We start from the raw sequence: 26,984 nt of genomic DNA, 5'->3' as shown, positions 1-26,984 counted from the left end.
GCAGATATTACACTTTCTAGTAATACTGCTGTTGACTGATGTCCCCATCAATCAGCTGAAACTCTGTCTGAGGTCCTCTTTCACAAGAAATGGAAAAGATGAAACCACATCCCTGTGCCTTTCTGATCCTGCTTTGGATCTCACTAATAAGTACATTGATAATACTTACTGAATCACAGGGAATCAAAGTCAGAATCCTGCCTTTGACTTGGTGCATAGGGTAGGTGTGGGTTGCTTCCTGAGGTTAGTCTTCTGACTAACCTAATCATTATTCAATTACTTTTGCCTGCTCTGTGCCAGGTTTGGAACTGAAACCGTGTGAGTTCAAAGGCCCATGCTCCAACATGGTGGATGTTTGAGGGGGTTATTATCTGTAAACACTTCAAAGTGTCCACTGATCAGAACGTCTCTGAATTTCTGGGAAATAGCCCATCTCAAAGCTTGCAATTCAAGTTTCATACAGTAGTAATTCTCATTCAACTTGAGATACCAACTGGTATAAATGATAACTTTTCTATCTTGAACCTGCGACAGCACTGCTCCTAAACCGAGGAAAGGGAAGTAGAAATCTAGGTGGCCAAGGACAGATGATGAATCAAGCTTCTTTCTGTTTGTGAGAGCAAAGGGAATCTTCACATGCTGGGTTCCAATACTCTGTGATGCTTCAAGTGTCAAGCCTTGTATATCCTTTTCCACCGGCTCATTCAGCATTCTGTGATTTCCTCAGAGAGTTATGGAGTGAGGTAGCCAACTGTGTGTAGGCGGCACGGTGGCACAGTGGTTAGCACTGCTGCCTCACAGCACCAGAGACCCGGGTTCAATTCCCGCCTCAGGCGACTGACTGTGTGGAGTTTGCACGTTCTCCCCGTGTCTGCGTGGGTTTCCTCCGGGTGCTCCGGTTTCCTCCCACAGTCCAAAGATGTGCGGGTCAGGTGAATTGGCCAGGCTAAATTGCCCATAGTGTTAGGTAAGGGGTATGTGGGTATGGGTGGGTTGCGCTTCGGCGGGTCAGTGTGGACTTGTTGGGCCGAAGGGCCTGTTTCCACACTGTAAGTAATCTAATCTAAACCTCCTGAAGGAACCAGCTAGACCAAGGAACCCACTTAGTTCCCACCCCATCTTAGCCAAAGGCAATTCGCCTACTGCTCATGTTTCTCATTATCAGAGCAACACCTCCCTTGGTAATGAAGAGCACAACGTACTGTCCCTTTGTCTGGAAAAGTTGGCACTTCTCTGGTTTAACTTTCAAGTTAAACTGTGACAAGTACAATAAGATGCTGTCTAGTCTTTTGAGGTTTGAATATTCAGCCAAAAATGAGTATATCATCGAGATACAAAAGGACGGACTGTAAATTAAGTTTGTCAACAACTTTATTTGAAGTAAGCGTGAAAGTAACAAGGCATGACAGATTCTAAATATTATTCTTATGAGTTTATTCATGAGTTTCCCCGATTACTGTATTTTTAATATGTTGCACAGTGATGGATAGCTGGTTATAACCGTGCATCAAATTGAGACTGCAGAAAGACTTTGTACTTTGAAGAACTTGTAACGTTTCCTCAATCCTCGGTAGAGGGTAATTGTTCTTATGAGATCCTTAGTTTTACATCTTTATTTGTCAAAGACATTGGGAGAGGTGTATGGATTTGACAACTCTCAGATGACCACCCACTCAGAAGGCGTCTGCAGGTAGTCCTGGACGTTCTTCCACCTCCCCCCACCCCCATCCTCTCCCCAATGATTGGCTGTGATCCAACTCCTTCTTGCAGCAACTTTTCCACTTGATTCCCATTGAGTCTTGTTTAGCTCGGGCTTCTTGATGCCATCCACAGGCAAATGCTACTTTAATTCAAGGGCTGTTGGTCTCATCTCAGACCACTCAGCAAGGTGCTCACAGTAATAGTTGCCATCTCTGCTCCTGTATCAGTAAGGCACTTCTACCTTGCTTCCACCTTGCCAAATTTCACATTCATTTTTTGACAAATCCCTTATTGGTCTACATGAAGCTGCACATCTTCCTGAAGGATACTCACCCCTAACCTGGCTCCCAGTGGAGCCCCAACTAGTTTAATATCTAGTGAATTTGGAAGGCCATTCCGTTGGATGTAGTCCCTGTGCCCGATGGTGCTGATGTCTGTGTTTATTGAAGGCAGTCTTATCTGAAGTGCTCAGCACTGTCACAATTCAAATACCTCTGTGGAGCATATCTTGGACAGGACTACCAGAGAGACTGGACAGGAAATCTTGGAGCTGCGCTTGCTTTGCAGTAATCTGTTCCATCTGTCTGTTTAGCCTGTTTAGCCTATATTCCAGTCCTCATTGATAGCCAACTCTTACTCCCTGGATACAGAATCCAATCTATACCTATGATAAGATGATGTTTTCTTTTGGATCAAAGAAAGACAATTGATGTTGGTGACTATGAAGTCTCGAGAATGTGGTGTTGGAAAAGCACAGCAGACCTCATTCCTGATGAAGGACTTTTGCTCGAAACATCAATTTTCCTGCTCCTTGGATGCTGCCTAACTTGCTGTGCTTTTCCAGCATCACACTCTTGACTCTAATCTCCATCATCTGCAGGACTCACTTTTGCCACTATTAAGCCTCTTCAACTCCATTCTCTTCCCTGGTTGCTTCCTCAAGACAACTCTTAAACTGCCTGTCACTGGCTGTTTTGAAGGAGGGGTCCAGGCAAATGATTGCAGTCAAAATCCCCAGCCGCAAGTTTATGGAGATCAAGTGTTCCCCTTTGGCTTTCTTATGCTCATAAACCCTGTGCTGTAGCTGCGTCAGGTGCCTGCTATCCTCCAAAACCCTCCTAAGTACCTCAAAGATCCACTGTGGGCTTCTTCAAACATGTTACATCTTCCCAGAATTTACCAACAGCATTTTCATCCAGATGTTTCATCACTGATGCTGCCTGCTAACACACATTGATGCCTCAAGGTGCCATAATCAGCTGTACTTCCCCAATCTTGTCTTCAAACTCCAGATCATTGGGTGTTTTCAGTCTTCCCCAGAATATGTCCAGCTTCCTAATCATTAGCAAGTAGAATATTTAATCAGAAGTACTGCTTCCTTTGCCTGCAGCCTCAAGGGAACCCAAATGCGGAGCTTCTGTCTGGGTTTTGTCTGAAGTTCTGTTTACCTTCACTGATGCCTGACGCTCCAGTAATACCAAAGCATGTCCTGTCTCCCTTTATGGACATTGCCAGTAACAACTCCTCCACTACCCATTACAGCTTGGGCAAGCATCTTTCAATCTCACCCATCATGACATCATGCCTGTGTGTGGAATCCTCCCAACTATGCCAGAAATGTAACATGAGATTTGAACATACAGATGGCCCAAAGACATAGAGTCGTAGAGTAATAGAGATGTACAGCATGGAAACAGACTCTTCGGTTCAACTCGTCTAGGCCGACCAGATATCCCAACCCAATCTAGTCCCACCTTCCAGCACCCGGCCCATATCCCTCCAAACCCTTCCTATTCATATACTATCCAAATGTCTTTTAAATGTTGCAATTGTACCAGCTTCCACCACCTCCTCTGGCAGCTCATTCCATACACGTACCACCCTATGTATGAAAAAGTTGCCCCTTAGGTCCCTTTTATATCTTTCCCCTCTCACCCTAAACCTATGCCCTCTAGTTCTGGACTCCCCAATCCCAGGGAAAAGTCTTTGTCTATTTATCCTATCCATGCCCCTCATAATTTTGTAAACTTCAATAAGGACACCCCTCAGCCTCCGATGCTCCAGGGAAAACAGCCCGAGCCTGTTCAGTCTCTCCCTGTAGCTCAGATCCTCCAACTCTGGCAACATCCTTGTAAATCTTTCTGAACCCTTTCAAGATTCACATCTTTCCAATAGGAAGGAGACCAGAATTGCATGCAATATTCCACAGTGGCCTAACCAATGTCCTGTATAGCGGCAACATGACCTCCCAACTCCTGTACTCAATACTCTGACCAATAAAAGAAAGCATACCAAATGTCTTCTTCACTATCCTATCCACTGCAACTCCACTTTCAAGGACCTATGAACTTGCACTCCAAGATCTCTTTGTTCAGCAACACTCCATAGGACCTTACCATTGAGTGTATAAGTCCTGGTAAGATTTGCTTTCCCAAAATGCAGCACCTCGCATTTATCTGAATTAAACTCCATTGATCACTTCTTGGCCCATTGGCCCATTGGCCCAATTGATCAAGATCCTGTTGTAATCGAAGGTAACCTTCTTCGCTGTACACTACACTCCAATTTTGGTGTCATCTGCAAATTTACTAATTATACCTCTTATGCTCGCATCCAAATCATGTATAAGGAATTCATTATTCCACATAAGTAATAACAAACATAGAGGGAAATTAAAGATTGAAGATGTAATAGACACTAGCTCTGAAGTTGCAAGCATTTATGGGGTAATTGTTCATTGAGTTGTTCATAATGTGTATGTAAAAGGGATCTAGACTTGTAGAAAGATATAGAGTTATAAGATTAACATTGGAAGATTGTATAATGAAGATTTCAGACTCCGATGATTACATAGTGAGAGCTGGAAGGGAGCTGAAGCTCTCAACTAAAGCGAAGAGAATCTTTAAGTTGATTAATTTGTGAATAATTTCTTACAGCAAGTCTTTGGGAGACTAAAGAGAGTTAAACCCTGCCACACACAATAAGCACAGTTAACTTGAGGTTTTGAAAAAGGAAGTGGAGGAGATTCTGACCACAATTTTACAATTTCTCTTAAAGTATGTAATTCATAATCGCCACTAAATAACCTATTAGCTGTTGTATTTTCTCATTACAGTACATTCACTTCTGCAGCAATCACTTTTGTCAAATATGTAAAATAATTAAAAGTTTAGATAGCATAAATAAAAGAAGAACCATTTTCAGTCGTAAGATAGTCAAAAGCTAGATTACACAACTTAATGGTTTTTGACAAAGAAAAGAGGTGGTCCAAGGTGAAGATCTTTCTTCATGGAAAAAGCAGTTAGGATTTGCAATGGAATTCACTCCCTGATCTGGTGGTGAAAAAACAGTTCACAAAAGAGAATTGGATAAGTAATTGAAAGAAAAAATTGCAAGATATGAGGGAAGAATCATTGGTATCAATTATTTATTGAACATTACTAGCAGGGAATAAGAAAATATGGCAGACAAGGAAAGAGGTAGAGCAGCTACCGAAACAAAATAATGCAGACAAGCATCAGAAAGCTATAAGACGTGTTATAAAAAGTGTCATGAGAGATTTATAGTTATATGTGCATTTTCAGTTCAACTAAACCTGAGGAAGTTCTTTTTGAGTTCGCTGCCCGAAGTAAGTCCTTCTTGAATATTTGCCAAACCATGGCAAAATGCCTTGATTCCTTTTTGCAAATACGTTAGGGTGAGGAGACAGGCCTGCTTCAGCCAGATCAGGGATCAAACTCCATGCCGTTGGTACTAATCTGATCCACATGCTAGTTGTCTCGCCAAAAGAACCAACTGGCTCCCCCAGTGCACAGCTAGAACTCATTAAAAATCCACATAAACAGTTGCCAGAATTTCATGAATATATTGGAAAGCAACAGCCACTTATTAAACAAATCACACAATTTGTAGTTGGGCTTGAATGTGACATGATTCTTCCCTTTTGGTTAAATAAGCAGACCACTAGATTATACTTAAAACCTTGCATTGAGTTAGCTTATGATAAGGAATTTGGCTACAGTTAATTTTTAAACTCTTTCACTGTTTTAAGCTTTCCAATGAGAATGCCAATGCTATCCACTAGCACAGGATTCCTTTTTTATCAACAGCTTATGTAGCTAAAGTAGCTATGGTAAAGTTCCTCTCTCTACTGCGGGCAAAACATCGACAGGATGAAATGGGCGGCACGGTGGCACAGTGGTTAGCACTGCTGCCTCACAGCACCAGAGACCCGGGTTCAATTCCCGACTCAGGCGACTGACTGTGTGGAGTTTGCACATTCTCCCCGTGTCTGCGTGGGTTTCCTCCGGGTGCTCCGGTTTCCTCCCACAGTCCAAAGATGTGCGGGTCAGGTGAATTGGCCAGGCTAAATTGCCTGTAGTGTTAGGTAAGGGGTAAATGTAGGGGTATGGGTGGGTTGCGCTTCGGCGGGTCGGTGTGGACTTGTTGGGCCGAAGGGCCTGTTTCCACACTGTAAGTAATCTAAAAGATCAGCGGCCCTTAACTGGCTATTTAAGAACCTTAATAGACCCTACAATGCATAGGCAGTGAGATAGTTTCGCCACCCCCAATTGTTGTAAAATTTCTTGCAGTTCGTGGCTGGTGAACATGCTTAGGGAAGGTGATTTTACAGGATCGCATCCTTCTCACCGCCTGGTGAGAGTGTTTTAATTCTCGTCCATCCATGATTTTGGGGAATCTTGACAGAATAGTTATGGATTGACATTTCCTTGTGAGGGAATTAAGAACTAGGGGGCCAGTTTCAGAATTAAGACTGCCTTTTTAAGGTTGAGATGAGGAGGTATTTCTTTTCTGAGGGCTGAATCTTCTGAATTCTCTATTCCAGGCAGTTAAGGAGGCTGAGTTACTGAATATATTCAAGACTAAGATCGACAAATCTTTAACTATAGGCAAGTCAATGGTGATGGTAAATGGGTGAAACATTGGATTTGAGGTCAAATCAGCTACAATCTTACTGAATGGCAGTAGGCTTGACAGGCTGTATAACATACCACTGCTCCTCTTACTTATGTTTTTATGTTCTTGATGTTTAAATTGTTTTTTATCACTATTGGATTTTTGGTCGGACTGATGTAAGTACATTATGGATGACTTCAATGACCTTGCATTTTTGGGCAATTTTGAAAAAAGATTTGGCCCAATGTCATCAAGGTTCTTTAAAACCTTTTCAACATACTTGTTTCTGGAAAGTTTGCAGCTTATCATCAGTGTATCTCTGACCAAGTTTTAATTTTCTTCCCTTCCCGATTTGCATTGACTTGATATTCAATCATTTTTCATGGAACTTTCTTGTTGTCATTGCTGTAAATTTAGAAGACAACTCATTTGTTCATCTTTTTACATTCCATATTTATTTCTGTTTGTTTTTTTTTCAAAATTATTTAAGAATTAGGCTCCCTCTTTTCTAAATGCTGAGCCAGCTTGTCTCCATACCACTCAAGCAATTGGTTTCTGATATGAAATGCTGTTGTGGCAAATAAAATTGTTTTGAAAGCAATTCACTACCTGAGTGATCCATAATTCTTCAAGAGTAATTAGCTGCATTATGAAATTTAACTAGGTAGCACCTCAAAACATGAATGAATTTAATTTCGTAAACAATGTGAACATTACAAAATGTATCCTATGCAGATCAATCCTATTCAATATAATTAACAAAATTACTATTGGGCCTAAAAGATAGATATGTTAGCCTGAACTCTACTTATGCAAGACATTTGTTGCAAATTTTAATACTTAGTGAATTTAATGCAAACTAAAAATAATCTTAATAATACAGATAAAAATCAATCAAGGAACTAAATAAATTTGTATTAATAATCTAACTCAAGATAGCTTACAATAGATTAGTGTAATGGGGGCATATAACAACAAGAATTGACACTATCCAAGGAAGCTGGTTTACAATGACTAAATGCATCAATTATAGGTTTCCAGGATTTTTAAAACATTTGTTCATGGGATGTAGGTGTCATGAGCTGGGCCAACATTTTCCTGTTCCTAATAGCCCTTGCAAAATATAGTAAGCTGCCTCCTTGAACTGTTGCATTCGTTTTTGAGTTGAGACAACCATAATGCTGGTAGAAAGGAACTTGAAGGACTTTGACTGAGGGACAGTAAAGGAATAATGGCACAGGTCTCACTCAGGCTGGTGAGTGGCTTGGGGGGGACTTGTAGATATTGGTGTGCTCAACCATCTGATGCCCATATCCTTCTAGGCAACAAAAGTTCATGGATTTGGAAAGTGCTCTTTAAGGAATCTTGCTGAGTTACAGTAGTACATCTTGCAGATGATGTTAGGGACCAGGCCTGACCCCTCAAAACATTTTGAAGCAGGTAGGCCAGTGGATGTATACAATGGATACTCGCGGAGGGAATTAGCTGGTCCAACAGCCAACTTTAAAAAAAACAGAATTTATTTACAAAATTACGGAATGAAACACACTGAACTGAAGAAAGAATACCCGAATAACATCCTATCCGAACCCAACAAACTATTCCCGACAGACTTAATGATGCTGTTCCAAAATACTTGCAACAGTCCCAATAAATAGATCCCTTTACACAAAGAGTAAAAAATGACACAAAAAACTTACAGGTTACAAAGTCAGAAGGGCAGAAGGAGGGAGAGAGCTTCCAGTTTCAACTGTGACCTTGACTCAACTAAGCCCGGAGTTGAAATGACCTGCGCAGCTAAAGAGCTGGCCACACCCCCTTGATTCTACCTTTTGTTTATGACATGAAAGTCCAAGGCCGGAGGCATTAACTGTTAGGGGTAAACAAAAAGGGTCCCAATAAACCTTTCAAACCCAGCCTAGTTGAGCGTGTCCAATTACCCCCTCCCTGAAAAAAAAATCTCACAGGCACAGTAACTTTGAGAAAGGACCAGCTTTGAGACAATGGTCCACACTGCTGCCACCATATATCAGTGTTGAAGGTGGTGGATGGGGAGCCAGTCAAGAGTGCTGCTGTGTGTTGGGTGGTGTCAAGATTCTTGTATGTTGTTGGAGCTACACCCAACCAGGCAGGTGGAGACCATTCCATTTGGAGTGGGACATCGGTTAGTACTGCTACCTCAGAGCCAGGGATCTGGGTTTGATTCCAGCCTCGGGTGACTGTCTGTGTGGAGTTTATACATTCTCCCCATGTCTGCAAGAGTTTCCTACAGGTGCTTCTGTTTCCTTCCACAGTCCAAAGGTGTGCAGGTTAGGTGGATGGGCCATGCTAAATTGTGCTGTAATGTCCATAAATGTGCAGGCTGGGTGGATTACAGTAAACCATGGTAAATATGGGGTTATGGGGATAGTTTTAGGTGAGGTGGGTGTATGTGAGATGCTCTTCAAGATGTTAGTGCAGACTTAGTTGCCCTCTTTCTGCACTGTAGAGATTCTATGATTAGACTTCTGACTTATAGATGGTTGACATACATTGAGGAGTCAGGTTACTGACCTGCTCTTGTTGCCATTGTACTTGTACGACTATCAACTTCTGGTCAATGGTAATCCCCAGGATGTTGATAGTGGGGGATTTAGTAATACTGATTAGATTAGATTACTTACAGTGTGGAAATAGGCTCTTCGGCCCAACAAGTCCACACTGACCCGCAACCCACCCATACCTCTACATTTACCCCTTATCTAACACTAGGGCAATTTAGCATGGCCAATTCACCTGACCTGCACATCTTTGGACTGTGGAAGGAAACCGGAGTACCCAGAGGAAACCTGGGCAGGCACGGGGAGAACGTGTAAACTCCACACAGTCAGTCGCCTGAATCGGGAATTGAACCCGGGTCTCTGGTGCTGTGAGGCAGCAGTGCTAACCACTGTTGCCGCCCACTGTTGAACAAAGGTAAAAAGTGTGTGTGTGTGTGTGTGTGTGTGTGTGTGTGTGTGTGTGTGTGTGTGTGTGTGTGTGTGTGTGTGACGCAGACCCTCTCTAATTTGCTTACACATATACTCCCATTCACACACACCCTCTCACAGACTTATACCCCTTTACACTCACACTCACCCACATACACATACACACACTCTCTCACAGACACTTACACCCCCTCCACACACACACAGACCCACATGCACACACATACACATAAGTTTGTGGGGTGAATTTGTACTTGCAGAATTATATTTTGCTCAAAAACTGCATGAATCCATATAAGATTCTTTAAATCCCTTTTTTTAGATTAGAAGCAGTCTGAACATTGGGACACAGACAGCAACACACAGGACACCTCACACCTTCAATGCATTATCTGAGCTGGCATGGCACATATTGTTAAAGTTCACATGAGAATGTAACTTTAAAAAAGGTTCTGGGATTTACATTTGAAAGAACTGAAACCAACATGTTCATTGTAAAAGATGAGACCTAACAAACAATTCAGGTCTTTTTCAATATATAATTTCAGTTGCATCACATTTTTGCTACAAATTATGTGTCTTATGCCCTCATAATCCACAACCACCTGATGAAGGAGCAGCCCTCCAAAAGCTAGGGATTCCAAATGAACCTGTTGGACTATTATCTGGCGTTATGTGATTTTCAACTTTGTAGTCCAATATCAGGCACCTCCAAATCATGAACATCAAAGGAATATGGATAGATTCTCTTTATTTGAAGATGGTCATTGCTTGATAATTGTGTGGTCCAAAAGTTTCTTGTCATATATCAGTCTGAATCTGTATATTGTTCATCTCTTGATTTATAGGGAGAAAGACTGCTTAACTATCAGAGGAGTTATGAATGGTGCTGAACATTTATCAGCAAGTATTTCCATTTCTGATGAAAGGAATGGCATTATTGAAGTAGCTGAAGATGGTTGGGGTTAAGTCACTACCCTGAGGAATTCCAGCATAGATATCCTGGGGCTGAGATGATTGACGCCCCTCACTGATTTCCATTGACGTCAGATTTGCAAGGGCTCCTTAATGCCATTCTTGATGTTAAATGCTGCCTTAATTTCAAGGGCAGCCACCCTTACCTCACCTCTCAAATTCAGCTCTTTGTCCATACTTAGACCAAGACTGTAATGATGTCCTCGTGGATCACAACCCAAGTGTCAGTGATCAACTTATACCCTTGCAAATGCCGTTTAATAGCACTGTCAATGGCACCTTCCATCACTTTAGTGATGATCAAAAGAAGATTGATAGGATGATAATGGACCAGGTTTGATTTGTCTTCCTTTTAGTGTATAGGGAACACCAATTTTCCATATTGTTCAATATATTACCATATTACAGTTTTATTGGAATAGCTTGACCAGGAGCAAGGCTTGTTCTGCAGCACAAATCTTCAATCCTTATGCTGTCAGTGTCGATAGCCTTTACAGTTTCCAATGTCTTCAATTTTTTGTTGATATTAAGAGCAGTGAATGAAATTGGTTGAAGATTAGTAACTGTCATGCTAGAGACTTCAAGAAGACAGAGTGCTTCTGACTGAAGATAGATACAAATGTTTTAATTTTGCCTTTTCCATTTATATGCTAATTTCCCCCTTTTTGAGGATGGAGTTTGGTGTCCATACTTTCGACACTTCCAGCAGATTATGTATTAACGATACTTCACCAAAGCGGTGTGAGGCGGAGAAAGGGACACCAAATTTGGTTTGCATTTCATCTCAATTTCATTAACAAAATATGCCTTTCTACAAACATCATGGGAGCATTTCCCAAATTCCCACAATATTTACTCTTTCTCTAACTCTATCTGTTGAAGACAGGACATTACCCACAATGATCCATGTGTTTGAGCTGGGCCATTGGCATCTCCTTCATCTCCAATGTAGAGCTGGTTCCTTTCCACAAAGGTGGGTTTCATGGGTCAGGGTGCATCTTTTCTCTCCCTCTTGCCATCTTGTTTAGTCAGAGTTCCACTGTTGGACTCAGGTGTTCACTCAGACTCTTCACTGAGGGGACTGCTAACAGGTGTGTGTTCTTATCCCCTTTGCCCCAGACCTTCCTGAATGTTCTGTGGCCTTTGGCTAAGGGGGTATGAGCAGGGTTTAAAGCACCTAATGGGTTCACACCAACACTCTTCCCTGTTGCAATGTAGGGAATGTGTAAAGTACATGTCCTTGGGCACTGTCTGGAAGTCAGGATGCCAGAGAATCTGAGCGACGCTCCTTCAATATACCACCCTTGGGCTTGTTGTAGTTGGTTCCCCCTTAACCTTTTGACCTCTTTGACCTTGGTATCCACTGCTCTTGTGGCCAATAATTGCAGGCTGCTGTTTAATTTTCAGTTAGGCTCAATCTTTTTGGTAAAAAATGAGGTCTGCAGATGCTGGAGATCACAGCTGCAAATGTGTTGCTGGTCAAAGCACAGCAGGTTAGGCAGCATCTCAGGAATAGAGAATTCGACGTTTCGAGCATAAGCCCTTCATCAGGAATAAGAGAGAGAGAGCCAAGCAGGCTGAGATAAAAGGTAGGGAGGAGGGACTAGGGGGAGGGGCGATGGAGGTGGGATAGGTGGAAGGAGGTCAAGGTGAGGGTGATAGGCCGGAGTGGGGTGGGGGCGGAGAGGTCAGGAAGAGGATTGCAGGTTAGGAGGGCGGTGCTGAGTTGAGGGAACCGACTGAGACAAGGTGGGGGGAGGGGAAATGAGGAAGCTGGAGAAATCTGAATTCATACCTTGTGGTTGGAGGGTTCCCAGGCGGAAGATGAGGCGCTCCTCCTCCAGCCGTCGTGTAGTTGTGTTCTGCCGGTGGAGGAGTCCAAGGACCTGCATGTCCTCGGTGGAGTGGGAGGGGGAGTTAAAGTGTTGAGCCACGGGGTGATTGGGTTGGTTGGTTCGGGCGGCCCAGAGGTGTTCTCTGAAGTGTTCCGCAAGTAAGCGGCCTGTCTCACCAATATAGAGGAGGCCACATCGGGTGCAGCGGATGCAATAGATGATGTGTGTGGAGGTACAGGTGAACTTGTGGCGGATATGGAAGGATCCCTTGGGGCCTTGGAGGGAAGTGAGTGTGGAGGTGTGGGCGCAAGTTTTACATTTCCTGCGGTTGCAGGGGAAGGTGCCGGGGGTGGAGGTTGGGTTGGTGGGGGGTGTGGATCTGACAAGGGAGTCACGAAGGGAGTGGTCCTTGCGGAACGCTGATAGGGGAGGGGAGGGAAATATATCCTTGGTGGTGGGGTCCGTTTGGAGGTGGCGGAAATGGCGGCGGATAATACGTTGTATGCGCAGGTTGGTGGGGTGGTAGGTGAGAACCAGTGGGGTTCTGTCTTGGTGGCGGTTGGAGGAGCGGGGCTCAAGGGCGGAGGAGCGGGAAGTGGAGGAGATGCGGTGGAGGGCATCGTCGATCACGTCTGGGGGGAATCTGCGGTCCTTGAAGAAGGAGGCCATCTGGGCTGTGCGGTGTTGGAATTGGTCCTCCTGGGAGCAGATGCGGCGGAGACGAAGGAATTGGGAATATGGGATGGCGTTTTTACAGGGTTCAGGGTGGGAGGAGGTGTAGTCCAGGTAGCTGTGGGAGTCAGTCGGTTTATAATAGATGTCTGTGTTGAGTCGGTCGCCTGAGATAGAAATGGAAAGGTCTAGGAAGGGGAGGGAGGAGTCTGAGACAGTCCAGGTGAATTTCAGGTCGGGATGGAAGGTGTTAGTAAAGTTGATGAACTGTTCAACCTCCTCGTGGGAGCACGAGGCAGCGCCGATACAGTCATCGATGTAGCGGAGGAAAAGGTGGGGGGTGGTGCCAGTGTAGTTGCGGAAGATGGACTGTTCCACATATCCTACGAAGAGGCAGGCATAGCTGGGGCCCATGCGGGTGCCCATGGCAACTCCTTTAGTTTGGATGAAGTGGGAGGATTGAAAAGAGAAGTTATTCAGGGTGAGGACCAGTTCAGTCAGTCGAAGGAGGGTGTCAGTGGAAGGGTACTGGTTGGTGCGGCGGGAAAGGAAGAAGCGGAGGGCTTTGAGTCCTTCGTGATGGGGGATGGAGGTGTACAGGGACTGGATGTCCATAGTGAAAATAAGGCGTTGGGGACCGGGGAAGCGAAAATCCTGGAGGAGGTGGAGGGCGTGGGTGGTGTCCCGAACGTAGGTGGGGAGTTCTTGGACTAAAGGGGACAGGACCGTGTCGAGGTATTGGGAGATGAGTTTGGTGGGGCAGGAGCAGGCTGAGACAATGGGTCGGCCGGGGCAGGCAGGTTTGTGGATTTTGGGCAGGAGGTAGAAACGGGCGGTGCGGGGTTGTGGGACTATGAGGTTGGAGGCGGTGGATGGGAGATCCCCTGAGGTGATGAGGTCCTGGATGGTCTGGGAGATGATGGTTTGGTGGTGGGAGGTGGGGTCGTGGTCAAGGGGGCGATAAGAGGAGGCGTCCGCGAGCTGGCGTTTGGCTTCAGCGGTAGGTCAATTCAGAATGTCCAGTTTTGGGCCTATGGTCACTTGACTACAGGATATTTCTGGACCTTCCACCTATTATCAGTTTAATTGTCCAACACCATTCCAGACTGGATGTGGCAGTAGACTTTGTAGAGTCTTGATGTGTTTTATTGGTTGGGGGATTGCTGAAGCCTATCTATTGCATTGTTTACCATGTGAGTAGTCCTGTCTTGTAACTTCGTTGATACGGCATTTTGAGATATCTCTGATACTGTTCCTTCTTCATTTTTTATCTAACCAGAGTTAATTGTCTGGCCTGATGGTAACAGTATGGTGAGGTTTATGCCAGGCTATCAGGTTAGAGATTGCGATTGAATACAATTCTGCTAATGATGACTCACAGCACCTCATGGATGCTCAGGTTTCAGTTACTAGATTTCTTTGCATCTGTTTCATTTCATATGGTGGTAATACCACATAATGTAGAATGGAGCATATCTTCAATGTGAAAATGGGACCTTGTCTCCAGAAGGTCACTCCTATACTGTGACACTTTCTTGAACAGATGTGTCTGTAACAAATAGATTGGTGAGGATGGATTTTAGTAGATTTTTGCCTCTTGTTGGTTCCCACATGACCTGCTACAGACTCAGTTTAATAGCAATGTCCTTTCGGACTTAATCAGCTCAGTCAATGCTACTGAGTCAGTTTTGGTGATGGGCATTGGAGTCCACTGTGATGGGTGGACAAAAAGATGGGAGACCAATTCAATACATATCTTAGTTCTATCTTCATAGATTAAGTCACAAATAACAACCCAAGAAATATGCAGGATCACATTGTTCCTTAATGGGAAGGAAGAATTGAGGATATTAGTAAGGAAGTGATATTGGGGAATCTAATGTGACTAAAGGCATTAAAACTCCTGGAGTACTTAATGTAGAAGAAATAGCAGATGCACTGCCGGTCATCCTCCAAAATTCTATAGACTCTGAACCAGTTCTTACTAGTTGCAGGATGGCTAATGTAACCCCACATTTTAAGAGGGGAGGCAGAAAGAAAACATTGAATTATATACCGGTTAGCTCAGATTTAGTAGTCAGGAAAATGCTCGAGTCCATTATAAAAGTTATAGTAGCAGATCACTTGGAAGATAGCAACTAGGTCGGAAAGAAATGGCATAGATTTACAAAGGGAAGTCATGCTTGACAAATCTGCTGGAATGTTTTGAAAAAGCAACTACAGAGGAACCTCGATTATCTGACTAACAATTATCTGAATTTTGGATTACCTGAATAAGATCTCAAGGTCCCATAAAGTATTACATCAAAGAGGTAATGAATTTGGTTTACCTGTACTGAAGAGTATGTGAAAACGCTGGGCTGGCAAAAACAAAGAAACACAAGCACCTCAAGCAACAGTGACTGGATTTTTTTTAGTAAGGGTTAGTTACACAGCCCTTTGCAATAGTAAGTGTTTTATTCCCGTCACTTTACCAGACCATTCATGAGAAAAGTAAACACATGCTCAAGATGGTGCTTCTGTCTTTCTATCGCAACACTGAGTTCAGCAGAAACTGTTAAAGGCTTTTGTGATTATAGAAGCTATTTGGGACCTTGCTTAATGCTGAGATTTCATTTATTTATGTGATGGTAAAGGTTTAGTCCCTCTCAGTTTAACCTGCAATTTGCAGAATGCAAAGATTAGTTTGTTAAAATAGAAGACTAATCAAAATTATACAAACTCTCCGGTAGAGCACAGCATTAGGTCAGTATGGCTTCCCTTGTTTAAGGTCAAATCAATTATCCGAATAATCAATTATCTGAACGAAATACTGCCCACCCAACTCGTTCGGCTAATCGGGGGTCTTCTGTATTAGATGGATATGGGGCAGTCAGTGAATGTGTTTTACTTAGATTTTCAGAATGCTTTCAGCAAGGTCTCATAAAAGGGGTTAGTCTGCAAAATTAAAGTGCAAGGGATTGGAGATTGTGTACTGAAATGGATTGAGAACTGGTTGGCAAACAGATTATTCACAGGGAAGATAATGGTGGTATTGGGAGCATTTGTATAATGTGTCATTCTGTAATATGAATGTATCAAGTTGTTTGACTAGTTGAACTAGGGCAGCACGGTGGCTCAGTAGTTAGCACTGCTGCCTCACAGTGCCAGGGACCTGGGTTCGATTCCTGCTTCGGGCGACTGTCTGTGTGGTGTTTGCACATTCTCCCCATGTTTGCGTGGGTTTCTTCTGGGTGCTCCGGTTTCCTCCCACAATCCAAAGATGTGCAGCTTAGGTGAATTTGCCATGCTAAATTGCCATAGTGTGAGGAACATTTGTCAGGAGTAAATGTAGGGGAATGGGTCTGGGTGGGTTACTCTTCGGAGGGTTGGTGTGGACTTGTTGGCCGAAAGGCCTATTTCCACACTGTAAGGAATCTAATCTAATCTTAACCAAAAATGCTCCCAATTTTGGCACAAGTCCTCAGACAAGGAGCACTTTTCAAAATTGACAGGGCTGCACTTACTATTGTTGTCTCCGGTATCTAAATTGACACTTAGTTGTCTGTCCAGTTTTATTCTTTGTTTGGGTTTTGTAGTGGTTTAGTAACTGAGTAGTTTGATAACCCATCTCAAAGGGTAGTTAAGAGTCAACCATATTGCTGTGACTCTGGAATCACATGTATGCCACACTAGGTAAGGATGGCAGATTTCCTTCCCTGAAGGTATGATTTGTTATTACAACAATTGTTAAAGGTTGCATATGGCTCACTTTGCAATTTCAGTTATTTATTGAATTCAAGTTTCACCATCTGCCATGGTGAGATTCATCCCCTGTCCTCTAGTATTCCAGATAATTATTCCACTGATATTTCCATTACACTACCACCTCCTCCACAAGGATACATCTCACAATTCTGCCTATTGATAGTTATGGCTTGTGTTTGATGGTCACTCAATAAATTGAGACAAAAGTTAAGTGCTGAAGAAACTGAAGGTCTGGTAGCATCTGTGGAGAGAAAGCAGAGTCAACGTTTTGAGTCTGGCAATACTTCATCAGAAACCTATCTGGGCTTTCTTCTTCACCTGTTGGCTCACCTCCACCGAACCCAGGCCTGTCTTCAGCATAAAGACCACTTTTTCCTGCACTGCTGTCAGTTCTGATGATGAGTTACCAGCATTTACATTCTTCCCAGAGGTGATACCAGAACTGCTGAGTTTCTCCAGTATTTTCTGTTTTTCTTTCAGATCCCAGCCTCTACAGTTCTTTCTTTCATTTTACTAAATAAATTGAATTTCATTTTATCCATGGAATTTGAGATTTTCTTTTTTAGGATTTGTATTCTTTGGTACTGGGTTGACATATTTTCTGACTGTATATTTTTAATAATAATGGATTATCAGTGGTGTTGATATTTCTAGAGATGAAGCAATAGATATTTTACTTGTTGCATTTTACTGTTATCACTTTAATTTATAAGTCAATATAATTTTATATTAATGAAATGAGACAGTCTAAGTGAACATTCTTATAACCAAGAGACACATAAAAATACAGCTGCTCTGCCAGGAACATACTGACTGAATTTTTATTTTTATTTATGGTTTGTATCTAATGTATTACTGCTACAGGGTTGCGTGAATTTTTTTTAAACCAGGGAAAAAATCATTTTGACTTTCACAAATGTGTCAATGGTTCTACTGATGATTTACTTTCTGAAAGAAATCCTTCTTATCTATCAATAAATGAACACATCTCAGGAAGAAATCAATGAAATTGAAGCCTAGCTATAAATATTAGTTGGTCCTAATGCAATGTTGTACATTAGACAGTGTAAAAAAAGTGATAAGTGGATAAGTGAAAAGATCTTTCAGTGGATCTCACTTTCAAAAATAATTCTTTTATCCTCCTTACTGTCATATGGATGTTTAGTTTACATTCGTGCCTGATTTTCAAACATTTGCAAAATTCACTGCCGACCAAAGTTTAGCTCTTGTCAAACATTCCAATTTAACTCAACAGTGATGGAGTAGAATTATGTTGTATGCAGTTTAAGGGTCACTTTCATCCAGTTCCACAAAATGTCTTTTGTTATGAGCTACTAGAAATGTTGAATGGTATTCATGAAGCACGTTTGTCTGGGAAAGTTAGATTTCCAGATAGGGCAGCTGCCTGTTAGTGGGATTTTTAATCGATATTCCAATCTATTCCATGCTTTCTTTGGTAGCGCCTCCCAAATTTGTAACCTTTCCCACCTGGAAGGATGTGGAGGAGCCTGTGTTGGATTCAGGTGAAAGCTAGTGCCTACAAACAAACCTGTTGGACTATAACCTGGTGTTGTGTGAATTTTAATTTTATCCACACAGAAGGAGAACAACAGGTCCGTGCAAACACCACCACCACCTGCGCGTTCCTTTAAGCGTCACACATTATCCTGACTTGAAAATATAAAATTGCTCCTTCACTGTTGCTGGTCAAAACTTGAAACTCTTCTCCTAAAAGCACTACTGGTGGATCTACACCACTGGAACTCTGACATTTCAAGAAGGTGCCACTTTCTCAAGAGCAAGTATATAGTGCTGGCCATATCAGAAATGTCTGAGGAACAAATTTGCAAAAGCAACAAATCACTTAATTATCTCCAAGATGCATTTTATCTGAATATCAGGGTATATCCATCCATCCTCAAAGTATTCAATCAAGTTTGTTAAAAATACAAACAAAAGAAACTTGAAAAGCTCAGCAGGTCAGACAATATCTGTGGAGAGAAATAATTTTTTTCAGCACACTGACCTTTCATCAGTACTGAAGTGAAATACAGTTTTCTGTGTTTTTAAATGGGAGAAGAGGGGAAGAACCAGGTGGAGGCCATAAGACATTAAATAACAAAAGGTTTCATTATGCAACAACCAAAAAAAGTGAAGTTGGCTAAAGGGAAGAAACAAAAGGTGGAATTCTCTCCTTATTGTGTGGCAAGAATAATATTGAGTGAGGTGACTAAATTGGCCAAGATTTTTACATTCAGATTATTGAAGCTGATAAAGAACTCACCTAGTTTGCTCTTTGAGCCTCAAATTTGCAATCTCATACTCAAATGGTGACAAGCATATTTCCTTGCATCTCATTAATACCTCACTAAGCACTATTAACTTTGCATTGCAAATCTCCTGTCCTCCAGCGAGAAAGTGGACAGCACAAAAACATGATAATTAGACACCTTGTGAGTTTTCTTCTCAGCATCAGCTGCAGTCTGCCAAATGCTGTGCTGGTCTTCCAAATTCTCTTAATATTTGAACAGCTTCTTATGTACAAGACTCCTATGCTCCTTTACCACTATCGTTCTCACTCCTTCAACCTTGCAACTTGGCATCGGCAAAGCCCCGGTCTTAAACACATCATCATGCCTACTCTCGAATCAATTCAGTCATCACTTTCGGGCTTCAATCTCTACTTTGGAGCAGAAAAACACCTAGGAATTGTATCATTCTGCCAGGTCACCTTCCCCCAGGGCTGGCCAGGCAGTCATGGATCTCAACAGAACAGTTTTACATTGAGAGTGTGGTGCTGGAAAAGCACATCAGGTCAGGCAGCATCCGAGGAGCAGGAAATTTGACGTTTCTGGCAAAAGCCCTGATGAAGGGCTGATGTTTGAACTGTCGATTTTCCTGTTCCTTGGGTGCTGCCTGACCTGATGTGCTTTTCCAGCACCACACTCTCGACTCTAATCTCCAACACTTGCAGTTCTCACTTTCACCTGGTTTTACATTGACATTAACACAAGCATCTTATGTGTCTTTCTTGTTACTTAGACTCACTGACTTTAGTGTTTTCATCGAGCAGATGGAGGAGTGGAGCGATTTTCTTTTTCAGTACAGAAAATATTGAGTGCTGAGTTACAGGCAGCCTTTGTGCTTTCAGTAAAAAGTGAGGTCTGCAGATGCTGGAGATCAGAGCTGAAAATGTGTTGCTGGTTAAAGCACAGCAGGTTAGGCAGCAGCCAAGGAACAGGAAATTCGACGTTTCGGGCCTTCATCAGGAATGAGGGGAATGTGCCAGGCAGGCTAAGATAAAAGGTAGGGAGGAGGGACTTGGGGAAGGGGCGATGGAGATGTGGTAGGTGGAAGGAGGTCAAGGTGAGGGTGATAGGCCGGAGTGGGGTGGGGGCGGAGAGGTCAGGAAGAAGATTGCAGGTTAGGAGGGCGGTGCTGAGTTGAGGGAACCGACTGAGACAAGGTGGGGGGAGGGGAAATGAGGAAACTGGAGAAATCTGAGTTCATTCCTTGTGGTTGGAGGGTTCCCAGGCGGAAGATGAGGCGCTCCTCCTCCAGCCGTCGTGTTGTTATGTTCTGGCAATGGAGGAGTCCAAGGACCTGCATGTCCTCGGTGGAGTGGGAGGGAGAGTTAAAGTGTTGAGCCACGGGGTGGTTGGGTTGGTTGGTCCGGGCGTCCCAGAGGTGTTCTCTGAAGCGTTCCGCAAGTAGGCGGCCCGTCTCCCCAATGTAGAGGAGGCCACATCGGGTGCAACGGATGCAATAGATGATGTGTGTGAAGGTGCAGGTGAACTTGTGGCGGATATGGAAGGATCCCTTGGGGCCTTGGAGGGAAGTGAGGGAGGAGGTGTGGGCGCAAGTTTTACATTTCCTGCGGTTGCAGGGGAAGGTGCCGGGAGTGGAGGTTGGGTTGGTGGGGGGTGTGGACCTGATGAGGGAGTCACGAAGGGAGTGGTCCTTGCGGAACGCTGATAGGGGAGGGGAGGGAAATATATCCCTGGTGGTGGGGTCCGTTTGGAGGTGGCGGAAATGACGGCGGATGATACGCTGTATGCGGAGGTTGGTGGGGTGGTAGGCGAGAACCAGTGGCGTTCTGTCTTGGTGGCGGTTGGAGGAGCGGGGCTCAAGCGCGGAGGAGCGGGAAGTGGAGGAGATGCGGTGGAGGGCATCGTCGATCACGTCTGGGGGGAATCTGCGGTCCTTGAAGAAGGAGGCCATCTGGGCTGTGCGGTGTTGGAACTGGTCCTCCTGGGAGCAGATGCGGCAGAGACGAAGGAATTGGGAATATGGGATGGAGTTTTTACAGGGGGCAGGGTGGGAGGAGGTGTAGTCCAGGTAGCTGTGGGAGTCAGTCGGTTTATAGTAGATGTCTGTGTTGAGTCGGTCGCCCGAGATAGAAATGGAAAGGTCTAGGAAGGGGAGGGAGGAGTCTGAGACAGTCCAGGTGAATTTGAGGTCGGGATGGAAGGTGTTGGTAAAGTTGATGAACTGTTCAACCTCCTCGTGGGAGCACGAGGCAGCGCCGATACAGTCATCGATGTAGCGGAGGAAAAGGTGGGGGATGGTGCCAGTGTAGTTGCAGAAGATGACTGTTCCACATATCCTACGAAGAGACAGGCATAGCTGGGGCCCATGCGGGTGCCCATGGCAACTCCTTTAGTTTGGAGGAAGTGGGAGGATTGAAAAGAGAAGTTATTCAGGGTGAGGACCAGTTCAGTCAGTCGAAGGAGGGTGTCAGTGGAAGGGTACTGGTTGGTGCGGCGGGAAAGGAATAAGTGGAGGGCTTTGAGTCCTTCGTGATGGGGGATGGAGGTGTACAGGGACTGGATGTCCATCGTGAAGATGAGGCGTTGTGGACCGGGGAAGCAAAAATCATGGAGGATGTGGAGGGCGTGGGTGGTGTCCCGAACGTAGGTGGGGAGTTCTTGGACTAAAGGGGACAGAACTGTGTCGACACTTATCGCTCAAATCCTCCAACCCTGGTAACATTCTTATAAATATTTTCTAAAACCTTTCAAGGTTCACAACATCTTTTGGATAGAAGAAGACCAGAATTACAAGTAATATTCTAAAAGTGGCCTAACCATGACCTCCCAAATCTCATACTCAATACTCTGACCAATAAAGGATCACTATCCTATCTATCTGTGACTCTACTTTCAAGGAGTAATGGACCTGCACTCCAAGGTCTCTTTGTTCAGCAATATTAAGTCCTGCTCTGATTTGCTTTTCCAAAGTGCAAGATCTCACATTCACCTAAATTAAACTCCCTCTGCCACTCTTCAGCCTATTGGCCCATCTGATCAAGATCCCTTTGTAATCTGAGGTAGCCTTCTTTGCTGTCCACTGCACTTCCAATTTTGGTGTCATCTGCAAACTTACTAATTATACCTCCTGTGTTCACATCCAAACCTGGACTTTGGGAATAAATTTGCACATTGATAGTTTAAGTAACAGGCTCAACTGAAATGAGGGAACACTGAAAGCTCATTTGGGCCACCAGTACTGAAACAGAAAAGGGAATGAGAAGGATAGTGAGGAATTGGTGTGTCTCAGGTACAGACATCCTAAAACAAAATTAGTTTCTTGTCATAGTGGATTAAATATTAATTGTGCAATAACTTACAAATGGCTGTGACTGCATATATAATGGATGAAATAAGTTGTTGATTCTTTCTTTTGGGGAGGATTTAATAACTTTGATCTTGAGGCCCTGCTGGACTCAATTGCAGTAACCATGTTGATGCTGGTTCAGTAATTCCAGAAATCTGGCTTAAACTTGTGCTTCACCAAGAGACTACAGGGAGAAGACAGGAGAATGGGGTTGAGAAACAAATCAGCCATGGTTGAATGGCAAAGCCGACACAATGGGCCAAATGGCCTAATTCGCTCCTATATCTTATAACCTTATGGTCTTTTGGGTTAGTAATTGTCAAAGAGTGAAGATTTCAAATTATAGTCTTAAGCAATCATGAGCATTTGACTGTACGCACTGCTTACCTCCTTGTTATGTCAGTTCAACAAGTCATACGTTTGCAAGGAATCTAAAAGTGGAACCTGATAAAATTCTTCATAAACATGGAGATTGATGTAGTTAATTCTGAGACTGGGGTCCTGAATTTTAATCAGGAAAACTACAATGATATGAGATGTGAGTTGGCTGTGGTAGATTGGGAAATATTACTGAAATGAATGGTCGTAAATAGGCAACGGCAAACAATGAGCAAATGGGTGAACTACAACAATTGTTTATTCCTGTTTGATGCTAGTGCAAAGAGAACAGTGACAAAACCATGGTTTATGAGGAAAGTTAGATATAGTATTAGATGCAACAAAGAGGCATACAAGTTAGCAAAAGAGAGAAAAAAACAATAAACCTGAGGGTTGGAAATAGTTTAGAAGTCAGCAGAGGAAGACTAAGGGATTGATTAAGAAGGGAAAAATAGAGTATGAATGTAAGCTTGCAGAGAATGTAAGAATTGACTGTAAAAAGTTTGATAGGTATGTAAAGAGAGAAAAAAAAATTGGTGAAAACAAGTTAGGTCTCTTTCAGTCAGAAATGGGAGAATTTATAATGCTGAACAAAGAAATGTCTGACAAACTAACTTCATACTTTGCTTCTGACTTCATAAACGAGGACACAAATAACACACCAGAAATGAACCTACGAACAGAGGGTTCAGTAGGACGAAGGAATGGACACAAATCTGTATTAGTAGAGAAATAGTGCTGGAGAAGTTGAAGGCTGATAAATCCCCAGCGTCTGATAATATACATCCCACAGTACTTAAGGAAGTGGCCCAACAAATAGTGGATGCATTGATGTCATCTTCCAAGATTCTTTAGACTCTGGAATAGTACTGTTAGCTAAATTCTTCATATCTACATTTTTATCAACTTTCTTATTGCCTTCCAACTAATTAGGGAATGACTTATCTCCCCAAAAAAATCATGTGAAATACCTACAATATACTTCCAGGAATTTATCTTGGACCTCTATCCATCCTAGTCTCATCTACCTATTGGTTCATCCTCTTATGCAATTAATTTGTAGAATATTTCAGTATTCTTTTCAATGATTTATTTCCATGTAATCCCAGAAGAGATATAAGTTTTTTTTGTGTTCTCAATACAAAAGTTGCCTCTATCTTTCTCTTCTTTCTTTTTCTCTCTCTCCCATCTGCTTTCCTCCGTTTTACTTGTCTATTGTTTGTTTTTCTTTCCAATTGAACCTCTTATTTCCCCATTTCTATCTTCCTCCTTTAACAGTTTAGCACTCCTCTTCTCTTTGTTGCACTTTCTTTCTCTTGCACCTTACTTCTCTTCTTTCCCCTTTTTTCTCTTTCCATTCTCCCCTCAGTGGCTTAACAACTTTGTGCTTTGGTCTTATCTCCAACTGTTGATTTGTTTCTTTATCTCTCTCTCTCTGTTCCTTTCCCAATGTTTGCACTATGCCTTATGGAATGTTTCTGTTGATGAAAAATTCATTTCTAACTTTCTCTTTGCACTCATTGTCCATTTGTTCTCTGCTCAAATTCATTGTATAATCTGTTTCCAGGCAATTAAAAAAAGAATTTATTAAAGTTTGGCCTGCTTGAAGGGCACCTGGTTAAACTCCATTACGCGTTTCTGAGAACAAGGAAGTTATAGAAGATTAACAGAGCTCAGCAACAGTTACCCTGGTAAGAGATTTTACTTATTCAGATGTGCTTTAAAAGCTAAATATTTTATGACAAAAGGTTTTAGCTTCCTTTAATAACTAAATGCATTCCATTGCTTCTCAGACTAAACAATGTAAGATTAGAATTTCAATTTTCTCTGCAAGTGGGGATTAATTTAATTATAATGATTTGAGATCTTGGAATTTTTCAGTATAAATAGTACTTGTTATATCAGAGTTCACCAAGCATGGGCACAATTGTACAATACAATTTCATTCAGATTTTACATGTGTACTCAAATGTGGAGAATAACTAATTCTTATTCAGTTGGGTCATTTGTTAAAAATGAATAAACTTGAAAGTCAGCTTATACAGTAACCAGATTTTAAAATTCAATACAAGGAAGTGTGTTATTTTCCTTTAGTGACCTTACTGTGGTGTGATTGGACCATGTTTTGTTTTAATTAGTAGCCCAAATTCAATTCTAGCATTATTGTTTGCTGAAAAACAAGCAATTTGTTTTCAAGTTCAAAGTGCACTAACAAAATCAGCCAGCCTCCTATTATCACAGTCCAGTGGTTCAATGGAAATGCTGATGAAAGTACAAAAGGCAGTGAGCTCTCCAGGAGTAGTCTCTAAACAGAACATTGTATGGAGTGGATGTGTTAAACAACATTGAGACCTTATTACCACTAATTATTTAAAATTAACACAGTGATTGTAGTCAGATTTCTGTATGAGGAGGTTTTGGATTCATTATTCTATGCTAAAACCTCAATGTAATACTAAGGGAATGCTGCTTTGTTGTGGCTATTGGATGAAATGTTAAAAAAAACGCCCATTTGCCTGTTCAAGTGTAAAAACTTTTCTTGACTTTGAAGAGTAGCAGGAAATCATTTTGGTCAATCTAATCCCCAGCCAACATAAAGTGTTAATCATTTAAAACATTTAACTAGAATAACCACCGGTATATTTTTATAAGACTATGTAGTACACAATAGGCTGGTTGCTGGTTTGCCTACAACTTAACAGTGACTACGCTTCAAAAGTGGTTCAACTGACCATTTGGGATTACTGAGAATGTAAAATCAGATGGGCTATGATCTTATTGAACAGTGGAGCAGGCTCAAAGAACCAAATGGCCTAATCCTACTCCTAAATCCTATATCTCATATTTCTGTGTCAAATTAATTATTCTCATTCCTGAGATCCTCTCCACTGCTTTGCCATCCGTTTCAAAACTAGTCACAGAGTTCTAGCTGAGATCTACCACAACTGTATTTTATGAGCAAATACAAAAGCAAAATCGATAGTTGCTCACATTGCCAGATTCACCCATTTTAGAAAATAAAAATGCTGTTAAGTCCAATTTGTTGAGAAATGGTTAGTAACAACTTGTAGGTGATAGAAACCCCATTTCCAAATAATTACTTAAAGATTATGAATGAGCAGCTAGTACAGCATTTCATTGTGAAAGATACACATGAAATGCAATGATTTTATTGAGATACAGCCCTCCAATAAATTAATGAGAGCAGTTCACAGCTTTCTGACCATGAAAGGCTGGATATAGTTGCACATAGAATGTCAAGACTGATATGAATTTCTCAAGTTAAGTAGGGTAATGCAATTGGAATTATTATGGGGAAAGGAAGCAATTTGCATGAGATGAAGGATGCAAGACAAAAGGTGAAGAACATAGACATCGAGGTTAATCACTCAGCAGTTTGAACCTGTCTGTCATTTAATTAGATCGACATTGGCCACTCCCTGAACTCCATTTAGCTCCAAACGATCCACATTCCTTAATGGCTATACCTAACAGAAATCTGCCAATTCCAGTTTTGAAAGTTTCAAAGACCTTTTGAATGGCTTTTGAGTTTAACAGATTTCCATTCCCCTTTGTAGCAAGATTCTCATGAATAGTCTACCTCTAATTTTAAGTTTATGCCTCGAGTTCTGGAATCTTCCACCGGAGGAAATTTTTTCTCAGTATCTATTCTATCCAATCCTCTAATAGACTTAAAGAACTCATCAGATCTCTTTTGAATCTCTTATACAGTCTGCCCTTAATCTATCGAACCATTTTGGTAGTGTTCTGGGGAGAAGGTGGGAAAGAAACAGGAATGGAAGGGTGTGCTGATAAAGGAAAGTTCAGATCAGTGACTTAGGGACATAGGAAAAGGGGTACACCATTCAGCCTCTCAAGTCTGTTCCGCCATCACAGTATTTTAACTCCTTTGAACTGCCCAGACTTCATATGTTCTCTAAACTTCTCCATCAAAACTTTATCAATCTTACATTTAATATAATTGTTTGAGCTGATTTCAGCTGGAGATGATACCCTATTTTACCACCCTTTCTGGGAAGAGGGAAAAAGCAAAACTCTTGTGCCTTACCAAATACTATGTACACATTTGATATCACTTCCATGCATTCATGTTTTTATTTATCAAGTCCAGAAGTGAATTTATTTTGCTGACTTTTTCAGCTGAAGGAATGCA

Source organism: Hemiscyllium ocellatum, chromosome 15, assembly GCF_020745735.1.
Source record: "Hemiscyllium ocellatum isolate sHemOce1 chromosome 15, sHemOce1.pat.X.cur, whole genome shotgun sequence".
NCBI classification, from domain to species: Eukaryota; Metazoa; Chordata; class Chondrichthyes; order Orectolobiformes; family Hemiscylliidae; genus Hemiscyllium; species Hemiscyllium ocellatum.
Note: the sequence above shows the minus strand (reverse complement) of the source record.